This window comes from Marmota monax, unplaced genomic scaffold (assembly GCF_021218885.2).
Source record: "Marmota monax isolate L192 unplaced genomic scaffold, Marmota_monax_Labrador192_F-V1.1 WCK01_AAM20220418_F8-fsc00510, whole genome shotgun sequence".
Classification (NCBI taxonomy): Eukaryota; Metazoa; Chordata; class Mammalia; order Rodentia; family Sciuridae; genus Marmota; species Marmota monax.
Genome location: NW_026693173.1, coordinates 334,505 through 345,914, shown reverse-complemented (window position 1 = coordinate 345,914; position 11,410 = coordinate 334,505). Strand labels below are relative to the sequence as shown.

Genomic DNA, 11,410 nt, shown 5'->3' with positions numbered 1-11,410 from the left:
CCATCAAAACTGGTGAGGTGGTACTTGTCACCTTCTCTTCTCTTCTCAGCTGAGAGGAGGACAGCAGGAAGGTCATTTCCTCACAAAGGCTGATCTGCAGGCCACCTCCCTATCTGTGCATCTGTGCTGTCTTAGAAGGGCAGGCCCTGGGCCCCATGACTACTCACAGAGTGAGGCTTCCATGATGAGGCCTCCTGCCCACATCACAGGCACCCATGGCTATGTCTCTGCTCTAATTCCTCCAACTGTAGAAGACATAGGATGTCCCTGGGTTCACAAGCAGCAGTCCCCACGCTCCCTCATTCTCCCCAGCCAGCACCCACCAGGGCATTTGCATGCTGCTCCCTGGGGAGGGTCTTCTTGCAAGGCTGACATAAAGCTCAGCTCTAACCTGCCCTTCACTCACGAGGACTCCTCAGCTCAGCTTCTCAAAATGAGGCTCCCTGCTCAGCTCCTGGGGCTGCTGCTGCTCTGGATCCCTGGTGAGGACAGAGGGGTGGGGAAGGAGAAGGGGGAAGGAGGTGAGCCCTGGGCCCCATTCTGTCCATGTGTGCTGTGTCCACATGAGGGATGTGCAGGTCCGTCCTCCAGGATGAGGCAGCTGAGGTCAATTGATGTGAGGCAGTATTTCAGAAGGAGCTAAGGACTGGCTCTGATAAAAGTTGTCACATAATACAAGGGGGATTTTGAAGGGAATTTTTGAGAGGCTCTTAGAGCTTACTCAACTAGAGTTCTTTATGAATAGTTTAGGATGTATAAATCAAAAATAAAAATTAATTTAGTCTTAAATGTACAAAAAATGGGAAAACATTTCATAAATTTTCTACATAACCTTGGATTGCTCTGTGATTTTTACAGGAACCAGTGGAGATGTTGTGATGAACCAGACTCCTCTCTCCGAGCTCGTCACTCCTGGACAGCCAGCCTCCATCTCCTGCAGGTCCAGAAAGAGCCTCCTATACAGTGATGGAAAAACCTATTTACACTGGGTTGTGCACATGCCAGGCCAGACTCCACAGGTCCTAATATATGGGGTTTCCAACTGGTTCCCTGGGGTCTCAGATAGGTTCAGTGGCAGTGGGTTAGGGACAGATTTCACACTGAGAAATATCAGGGTGGAACCTGAGGATGCTGGGGTGTATTACTGTGTGCAAAGTCTACATATTCCTCCCACAGTGGTGCATCCCTGATCAAAAACCTCCCTACCTGGGTGGCCCAGCTGCCATATGAGATGCTGGTCTGGCAAGCAACTCAGCAGATTCTCTGCCCTGTGAGAGGAAGGTGCTGGGAACTCAGAGAACAGGGTACAGCTGAGGGCTGTGGACCATGACTGCCTGGGCCACAGCTCGGCCACACATGAGTGGCCCTGTCAGCTGCAGCAGCCTGGCCTGGCAGATGGAGGACAAGCACAGAGGTGTCCAGGGACCTTCTGAGTGAGCAGACAGGATGAGTGAGGACACTGCAGGAAAAGCAAGACCTGGGCCCTGGACAGGACTCTGGTGCAGGCAGGGATGGTGTAGGGACTTTCTGCAGGTCCCTTGTGCTTACAAATGCTGTTCTTTGTGAAATAGGGGTTCACATCTAATCACACACAAAAAAATTACAAAGCTTGTAATAACTTATGAAAGGAAAATGATGGAAATGGCTTATTAATTGGGTACTCAATCTTTTATTTCTCTCTTATTTTTCCAGGAACCAGCAGGGATACAGTGAGGATGCAGTTTCCACTCTCCCTGCTGACACCCTTGACTCCCTGCCTTCATCTTGGGAAGGATCAGAGTCGGAAAAATCACTCAAGAGGGTGGAAGTTTGTGCCTTGGTGATGAAGGTGATTCCTAGATAATAGAGCTCCTGGCGAATGTAACTGAAATCCCAAAGTCCTATTTGTGATGAGTATTAAATTTATATGCAAATATTTATTTATGTGGAAGAAAATATAATTCAAAATTTTTTAAATTTAAAAAGAATGTTGTGAATAAGTAATTTTTAAAATATTTGGAATCCCAGAAATGTAAAAGAAGCAATTGTGGTGAAGGGAAACTGATTAAAACCAGACAGTTAGTTGTCCTTACTTTGGAGAAACCACTAAAGACACTGCTCACAGAGGAGCAATGACTCAGAGAGACATGGAGGTATGTAAAAGGCATATGGAGGAAGGCAGGAATTTGTGGATGAATGTGTACTAATATTGGCTGCACAAATGACGGGTGAGTACCTTGTACACATTGAGATGTACATAAACCTGGAAAGCTTGAAAAGCAGTGTGTTAGCAGGAAAAAAAAGGAAATAAATGTAATTAAAAATTATACTGCTTCATAGAGTGGAAAAAGTCAATCCTCTGGCTGTGGGAATGGAAACAAGAGCTTCTGCCCAAGAGGCATCTCCTCCACCACTGACCAACATCCCACAACATGCTCAAGACCAACCCTGAGCCAGGGCCACAAAGGAAGCCATGGCCTGATTCCTCACTCACAGAAAGGCAGGGTGGTGGGGAGGATAAAATGCTAATAGCTTAGCTGCTGGGTTGGGGCAATATTTTATATAAAATTATACAATCCGTATAATTGTATGAGCCACAGAAAGTAATGTTGTTTCACTGGATAACGAAAACACGCATAATGTTAGCATCACAGAAAGAAGGTCTATGGCTGGAAATGTTGAGTAGTTCCTGAATATTCCATGAAGTAAATGAGCTGACTTATCCCGGTAAAAATAGAGAGTGTCTTTTGTTTTTCTCTTTCATGGTTTGCCTTGTTAAAGAGTGATATTTTGGGGGGTGAAAAACAGTTTTCTTTAACAGATAAAAATAATGTTCAAAAAGTCAATCAGATTCCAGGGGGGATGGAGCCTCCCTAGCCTGGGTCCCCACATCATTCTGTGGAGCACCCCTGCGTCACCCAGGAGCACACAGCCTTAACAATATGCTATGGGGCCAGCTGTAAAAAGTACAGTGGTGACCTCCATTCTGAGTGCTGTGAATGCACAAAAGACAACCTGAGTGACAGCAATGAGAGACAACGGTGTCTTGCTCAGTCCTATAATGATGCGGTTTTCTTTTTTTAAGGCTTTTTAAAATTTTTTGGTTGTAGATGGACACAATACCTTTATTTTATTTTATTTCTTATGTGGTGCTGAGGATCAAACCCAGGGCCCCGCATGTGCTAGGTAAGCACTCTAACACTGAACCACAACCCCAGCCCTAATGATGCTGTCTTAACAGATAAAAATATAAAATTAATTATGCTTGAAAGATAGATCAGCCTCTTTAGGGCTGAGGCTATGGTGAGTGTATTTCCAGGATCATGTCGCCCTCTGGTGGGCAAGAAGTGGAACATCCTAGCGCAGGATTCAGAGAGAGAAACCTCCCTGAAAGTGAGCTACCTCTGTGTCCACATGGTCCTGTGCCCTGTGCTCTCCACACTGATGTTCTGCAGCTCCAGGAAGACAGCTCGCCCACCTGTCCATCAAAGGGGCAGACACTCACATTCAGAGAGACGTTCAGAACCCAACTGTTATGCCTGGGGACAAGGGAAGAAGGCAGAGCAGATGTGTCTAACAGGTCACTCACTGAATTCAGGACAAGTTCAGGCCAAAACCAGGTGTCAAGTCAAACCAGGCGTCCCGTCCTCCTTCTCCAGTACAGAGTCCAAATCCAAGAAACAACAGGATCAAAGACACCCAACATACACCTTTCCAAATACGCTGAACTTATTTCATGAGCTCCTTCAAGATGAGACTTCTTTTGTCATCTAAGGTCAGTGTGAAGTGAAAAAATACCTTCCTGTCCCCACTGTTGTCTCTGGGAAGAGTTTGAACCTCAGCTTGTAAACTTTGTCTTTTTCTCATCACAATTAATAAAATGTGTGATTTTACCTGTCTGTGTGTGTGAACTTAAACATATCTCTTCTTCCATGAGACTTCCAAGTATGGGGTCACTCAAGAGAGATGCTCCCTGAGGTCAGCTGGCTTCACGGTGCCCAGGCTCACACCACCTAGTGAACTACAGTTTTGCCCACCCTAACAAGAGAAGAGCCATTAAAAAAAAACTCCCGCTAATGAGTAGCATGACCAGAGTCTACATTAGTCTCCTGACCCCACAAGAAGCAATGCTCAGTGTCCCCTGCACTCTTCAGCTCTCCCTAATTTCCCACAAATGGTGCAGACACCTTTTCATGTAGGGTCCCTGAACAGCAGCAAGATCTGAAGGGGACCTTGAAAGGAGAGTGCTCACTGTTGCCCTCTGCTGGTCCAGCCGACACTTTGCACAGTCCCCTGAAGGTCTCTCCTTTTTAAGTGCCTTTAGCCTTCCTCTTGTGAGGATTGCTGTGATGTGGGGTCAATGTCTCAGAGCTGCTTCAGCATCTCAGAATATTGGGTTATGAAGAGTCAGATACCTTGCCTGACCTTTGTGTGCATTCTACATGTGGGAAACAGGCTCAAACAGAACCTTTGTGTGCCAGGACCTGGACTTGGTTCATCCAATGGGACCCCTAGTGCTCTGCCCTCATGGGAGACACTCCTGACAGCCCACAGCAGACAGCACCACACAAAGGTGGTTCTATGCACTGCAGAAGCTATGCAGTCCCCTGCGGAGATGGTCCTTAAATACCAGCTTATCACTCCTCTCTCAACCCCCTTGCATCTTGAGCTGGTGACAAAAATAAATACATAGATAGATAGATAAAGAGATAGATAAAATAAAAAACAATCAACACATGGAACTATCCTTCAAAACCAAAATGCCACAACACAAACCTTTCCTTATTGTGTCTTTATGTTCAAGGTAGATCTTATTTTTTTTTTATTCTCACTTTATTTAATACTGAAGTATATTTACATCTTAAATTCATTTAATTTTCTTTAGTGTTACATTCAAATATGATTCAAGCAAATATCAAAATTGAGGATCTTACTAAACTTGCCCTCCAGGGCTAATGCCTCCTTAGTTTTGACCCACTCCACGCATGTGCTAGGAGTCCAGGAGCACAGGTGACTTCTAAACACCAGGGACCCCTGTCTTCATGCAGAGAGGACTGGCCTGGGAATAGAGCCCTCCACACATGGAAGGGTCAGGGCTTTCAGCTCCCTGCAGAAGAGAAGCTAGGGGATAAAAGCCCACCACATGGACTCCTCAGGAGACAGATCCAGGGCTCTGAGCAGGTCCAGAGCCACAGAGAACCAGAAGAAGGTGGGTAGCAGCAGTTTCTGCAAGTGTAGGCAAAAGTCTTGAGAGAGAAGGACTCAGCAATGAGCAGGTCAGAAAGAGGGCCCAGGTAGAGAGCTCCAGGGAGAGGGGCCTGCTAAGAAATACCACCAGGTAACAACAGGGGTCAGGGTGGTCACTGAACCCACAGTCAGAGCCCACCTACGTCTGAGTTCTGAGGTGTGGTTGGCAGGAGTGGGCTAATTACTATGTGGTAGACTCTGGGTTTGATCTCCAGAACTGCAGGGAAAACTGGGGTGTGGGGGATGCCATGCCCACCCTCACCAGGGCAGTGGCTCTCTCCATGGTCTGATATCTAGGCAACAGGGTTACATAGCACCCATCAGGCTCCAATCCACAGGCCAAGTACTGGATCATGGATGTCTCCCTAGGACAAGAAAAATAAGCTTCTAAGCTCACTGAGAAACCACCCAAGAGTTACCCAGGGGAGAATGGGACTTGTTTCAGGGTTTGGTTATTTATGTTCATTTTGATAAAAGTCCTTCTAAGTGGCCCAGGCTGGCCTCTAACTTGCAATCATTCTGCCTCAGCACTTTAAGTCACTGGGATCTCAAGGATACACCCCAAGTTCAGCTGCTTTGCTGTTTTAAGGTGATACTGGTTACTGTGTGAAACAGAAGAATATGGAAAGTCATTGATCATCAACCCCCTCTGTACATTTGTTTCCCAGGAAACTTGATCTAAGCAATAAAAATTAGTGATTACTAAGAATGTAGTATGTGCCCAGATACTAAGATACACAATATTCACATATGTTATTTTAGTGAATCCTCAGGCAACTCTCTAAGGATATGTTATTATTCCCATGTTGCTAATGAGAAACTGAGATGTGGGGAAAGTGAAGAAACTAACCTGATGTCACACACAATCATTAAGACAGAGCCAAGATTCTAATCCTCTCTATGTGGGTGCTGCATGGAGCACACCATGCCTCCTCCAGCTAGGAAGAAACCTGAGGACCAGAGGAAGCCACCAGCCTGCCTACAGGAAGGCCAGGTGACTGGTTTCCATGAGGACATCAACATGGGACAGCATGATGAATCCAGTGGGCTCTGAAATAGCACCAAAGTGGTATAAACCAGTAGATCACAGGGAGAATCCATATGTGAACTTCCAAGACTGATGCCTGGGGAAACATTGCATAGGAGGCCATGGCATGGCTTGTCCTCATGTTCCCAGGCTGCACACCAGCCTTGCTCAGGGCAGGGAAAGGAACAGGCTGGTCCTGTGGAAGGAAGACACAGAGTCAGTGTGTGGAGAGCAGACAGGACCTGAGGCTGGGAGGACATGGAGCTCTGCCAGGGAGTCTGCGGCCTCTGCTGAGGGCAATAAGTGCCTGTGGGTCCAGGAGAAAAGCAGGCCATGTGTTCCTGAGTACTTAGTGCCTGGTGCAGCTCACACACAGGAAGTCAGGGGAAGTCATTGTCATTCTTGAGCCAACTGAAGGTTACTTCTTTATTCTCTGCTTACCTGGAATCACGTGATCTTATTAAAACTGATTCCTCCAAACAGCACTGGCTTCTGACAATCCAACAGGGATCCAGTAATTATGGTAAGTGAAAAAAAATGGTAGCATGTGGACAGGATTCCACGTTGTTGACCCCAAACATCAGGCTTGTACCATCCCATTCCCTAGGAACTCAAACAAAAATTTCAATAAAATTTCTTATGAAAAATCTTAGAGACATAATTAAATAAGTTGAATTTAACAGAGGGAGAGAGTATACATTATATCTGTCTTCATCATTGAAGCCTGTCCAATAGCACATGGAGGCAGAAGAAGGAGGATCTCAGGCCATGAAGACTGGATGTGATGAGATGCTTTAATGCTCTTCTTGGAGGGGGCAAATTGGGCATAGTCCAGAAGTTCTGTGCTGATGGCCACAGGGAAATTTGGACCTCACTCTAAAACTGTGGGAAGATGATTGCCTCAGCCATTGGACCTGGAAGAAGACCCTGAACTTCAGCAAGGAGAGCTGTCCACTGACTGCTCCATTTCAGTCTGGTCAAGCTGAGCTGAGGACCCAGCCTGGACTCCTGAGGGACAGGCATGGGAAGGATCACACTGCTCAATAGAGGGGAATTTGTTGCTCAGCCACAGAAAACTAGGAGAGACATCACACTGCCATACCTCAACAAAAGGATCAGAAAACTAAACACAAGAAGCAATTGTCCCACATGGCTCATGGCTGAGGGGACCCTCAGCTCTCTGCTCTCCTTGCAATGTGGTCATGTTCTGCCTTCTTCTGCACAGAGATCCCCCTGATCTGCCCTCACCCACACAATACTGGCTGAACTTGGGGCCTTAAAGAAGAAGGAAATGGTGGCATTTCAGGTAAATGGATGGAAGTGGAGAACATCATGACAAGTGAAAGAGCCCGACTCTGGAAGGTGAGGGTCCCATGTCACCCTCCTGTGCAAAAGCTAGAACAAAGGAAGGGGAAAGGGTGGTAATGTGTCATAAGGGGAGAGGGACAACCAGTGGCAAAGAAGACAGAGATGGAGGGTCAAGGAACTGGGACAGGGAGGAAATGTGGAAGGAATGCACCATATGACACCATGTGCTTGGGCAGAGACAGCACAGCACAGCAGTGAGCCCAGCTCCACAGAGGTCTAGAGCCCACCAATGACAAAAGAGCAGATGAATAAACAGAAGGAAGACAGGAGAGAAGTGGGAGGGGGTGTGGATGAAAGAAAGGGAAAGAGGGGGCACTAGGGAATAATATGGAGCACAGTGTATTCCATGCCTGCAGATTGTGCCCAGGGAACCATCTGTTTTGCAGTACTCCAATACCGCAATAGGAGAATTTACAAGAGTAAATAAGGTACTGAAGAATCTTCATGGAAAAGCGAAATCTACTTTCCTAGAAAATATCTTTGTAAGTAAATCAGGCATAAACTATGGAAATAGTTGAAATAAACAGATCTAAACAGCACCTGAGATGGTTCAAGGTCATCATGAGATCCCCCAGGAAACACCCTGAGGACGTCCTTAGGGCAAGGAGAAGACAGAGGAGTGTTCTGTCCACCACTTTCTCCCAAGGGCTCCTGTGCTCTGGAACTTTCTGAGACTCTGCACTCTTCCTGTTCTTGTCCAGTGAGTTCCAACCCATTCTCCTTCATGTCCTTTCCTTCTGCTCATTCACAAAAACCACAGGAAGACAGCAGCCTGTGGAAACTACAAACAGGCACATTTCACAGTTTCAGAGGATGCTGCCCACTTGGATCAGGACAGCCACAGAGGTTCAGTTAATCTACAAGACACATGGCAGGGTCCTTGGCTGCTGGTGGCCCAAGTTCCACACAATGGAGAGGGTGTGTCAGAGGTCCTGGGCTTGGGAGAAAAGTAGCACAGCCATGTTGCCCAACACAACAGAGGCTCCCTCAGTCCCACCTGTGGAGAAGGGCTGAAATCAATTTTCCTCTGCAGGGAAAAGGACCTTGTCACCAAGACACATTGGGACAAGTCCCAGGAGAACATTAGTGTACATGGACCCCCTGAACATGGTGAGAGTGCCTGAGTGCAGTTTTGACCTAGGGAATCTACTTTAAAACCCAGGGTGGTGACACCTGCTCCCTCTTGTCCCTGACAAGGAGGAACAGATGGAGAGGGATGTCTCTATCATTATGAGAAGGAACTAATGCAGATTCCTCCTTGTCCACAATGTCCCTGGGATCAGGGGTCCATCTCCTGGGAAATGTTTGGTGGCTCTGAGTGTCAAATGCATGGAGATGACTAGTGAAAGGCCAAGGTTAGTTGTCAGAGATTAAAATGCACACACAGATAGCAGTGACAAAGATGAAGCACCTTATTGCAAGCTGGTGCTAGCTTATATAGAAAGTGAGAGTCAGTTATCTTAAACCAGGAAGCTCCCGGGGCCAATCATAGTAAAAGTCAGGTCATTACCTATGGTGCACACACGTCCACCCTGGATAAGATTCATGGGGGGCACGAACTGTCCATGAGTATAGAAGACAGGAGGGCCAATTAGAAAATTTTCAAAATAACTTGTTATCCGCCCACTGGCAACTTGCCTGCTGCCATGTTGCATTAGGGGCTCCTTATCTGAAAGGCCCAGCGAGTTCTCATGGAGACTCCCAACATTCCCTCTTTTTTGATATTATATGGAAAGGGACGTAGATTTGTTCTGGCTACTTCATGCTGAGTAGAGGCCTCACTGGGGAAGGGATCTGAAAGAGGGAAGTTAGAAGTCCCCAAAAGAGAGCTGCAAAGATTGGTATGAGGTCAGATGTGACAGCACAAAATGTTCCCTGTAGCGAAAGGTCCATTATCACTTCAGTCCCTTCGGTATAAGTCTCTACGGGGGGTACAAGCCAGGCATCATCAGATATCACTCTCAAGAAGGTATCCCAGGAATCTGTGAAGGGTTTTTCAGCATTGTGAGGGATGTTCTCTGGAGAAGGTGGTTGATTCATCTGTGGCCAGAAGCTGATACTTTCTAAGTAGAAGCTGGTTAAAAGTTTGGTTAGAGATTTTACATACTTGAGTTTGAATAAACTTTATAATACATGGTAAAAATAGACACATTAAAAAGATTACCCATAGTGGTCCAAGGATAGGCCATACCCATGCCAGAAGGGAAGTGGACATTAAGGAAGAGAAAAGGTTTTGACTTGTTGGGGTCCTTAAGGTGGCTGCCAGGTCAGGGAGCTTAACAACATTGTCTTCTACAAGACCCAATTCATTGATATAATAACAGCATTTTCCCTATGGAAAAGACAGGTTCCGCCCTTTTTGGCCTTGAGTAAATCTAGGGCTCTGCGATTCTGAAGGGTGACTTGTGCCAATGAGGTGACCTGTTTTTGTAAGGATGTTAGAGATTCTGCTATGGAAGTAAGTGCTCCTTCAAGTTTTGAATTAATGTCCTTGACAGCCCATAGGGAAAGACCTAAGACTCCCCCATCCCCTGATAACCCTGTGCTTGCCATTGAGGCTGTTAATGAAATGCCTATCACTAACGGAGGGAATGCAGCTTGTTTTCCACGTTTTAGAGGGTTAAGGATGGATTTTACTTTAGAGTTGCTATAGAGAGTGAGTTGTGGAACTATGGTGACTAATAAACATGGGCTAGACATGTTGGTGAGTATAATGGTGGTGAGAGTGCCATTGCACCAGAAGAAGAGAATCGGTGGGGAGTAAGTGGTGTGTTGATGGTAAGGTTACGGTGACAAAAACCTGCCAGAAGGGAATTGGGAGTTGTGGATCCCAGAAGGCAAACCCAAGGAATTATGGTGTGGTTATTTTCCTTGGGTTCCCATAAAGGAACATTCTGCAGGGGTTTAATAGAATCCTTTTTGTAGGATGAGTTGGGCAAGCTGGAAACATCTGCACTGGAAACTTTTATTGGAACTGCAGCAAGTAAGAGCAGTGCTAGGGAAGTGCACAGAAAGCAATTTGATGGACTTGCATCAGGGAAAGTTTGGTTTAGGTAGAACAATGTGTCAGTGATGACCTGCAACCAGGTATAGATCTGTGAAACCTGAGGCAGAAGTGCATTGGCTTTCTAGGAATGCGAGCAGCCATTGTTCTGAGTGTTTTATGTTGGTTAAGACAAGAGATACTGGGGACTCTATGGAAACATATTCCCGGACAATGGATAAGGAACCACAGGGAGTGGAAGCATACCCACCGCAATAAAAAGGAAGCTTTTACTCCTGCTTCCCAGCGTGGGTTCCAAGGGATTGGGATGGCCAGCGTGGGAGGTTTAAATCTTCCTATATTTAATTGTTTAAATCTTCCTATATTTAATTGCCTTGAATATGCATCATGAATTCTGCATGACCAATAGGGGCAGCCTCCGTAGGTTTCCAGCCACTGTTTGCAGTAATCCTTATTTTGGTCAAATAAAAACATAAGTAAGGGTGGCTGGCTTGCTTAATGAGCTCAGAGGAAGAGCAAGAGAGTACAATATGGATGGCTGAGGAACACCCTGTTAGGGTACAGTCAGAAGTGGTAGCCAAGTGGGTAGTCCGGGTGTTTTTTTTTTTTTTTTTTTTTTTTTTGTGTGTGTGTGTGTGTATGTTTCTCTCACCTTGAATCTCCAGACATACGATGGTTAAGGCATTACCCTTGGGGTGAGGATGAGGATGAGGATCAGAAAGTTAAGGTACATTTTCGGATATGTTCTCAGCTATGGGTGTTAGGGCAGAAACACGAGAGAGACA

At 46.1% G+C, this 11,410-nt stretch overlaps 1 long non-coding RNA gene across 1 annotated transcript; it reads left to right on the top strand.

The window, feature by feature from the left end:
• The first annotated feature begins 405 nt into the window (after nucleotides 1–405).
• LOC124100374 (uncharacterized) lies at nucleotides 406–3,831 on the top strand. Its single transcript, XR_006854254.2, has 3 exons — nucleotides 406–482; nucleotides 859–940; nucleotides 1,693–3,831. It is a non-coding gene; the product is annotated as an uncharacterized LOC124100374 (long non-coding RNA).
• The last annotated feature ends 7,579 nt before the right edge of the window (nucleotides 3,832–11,410 follow it).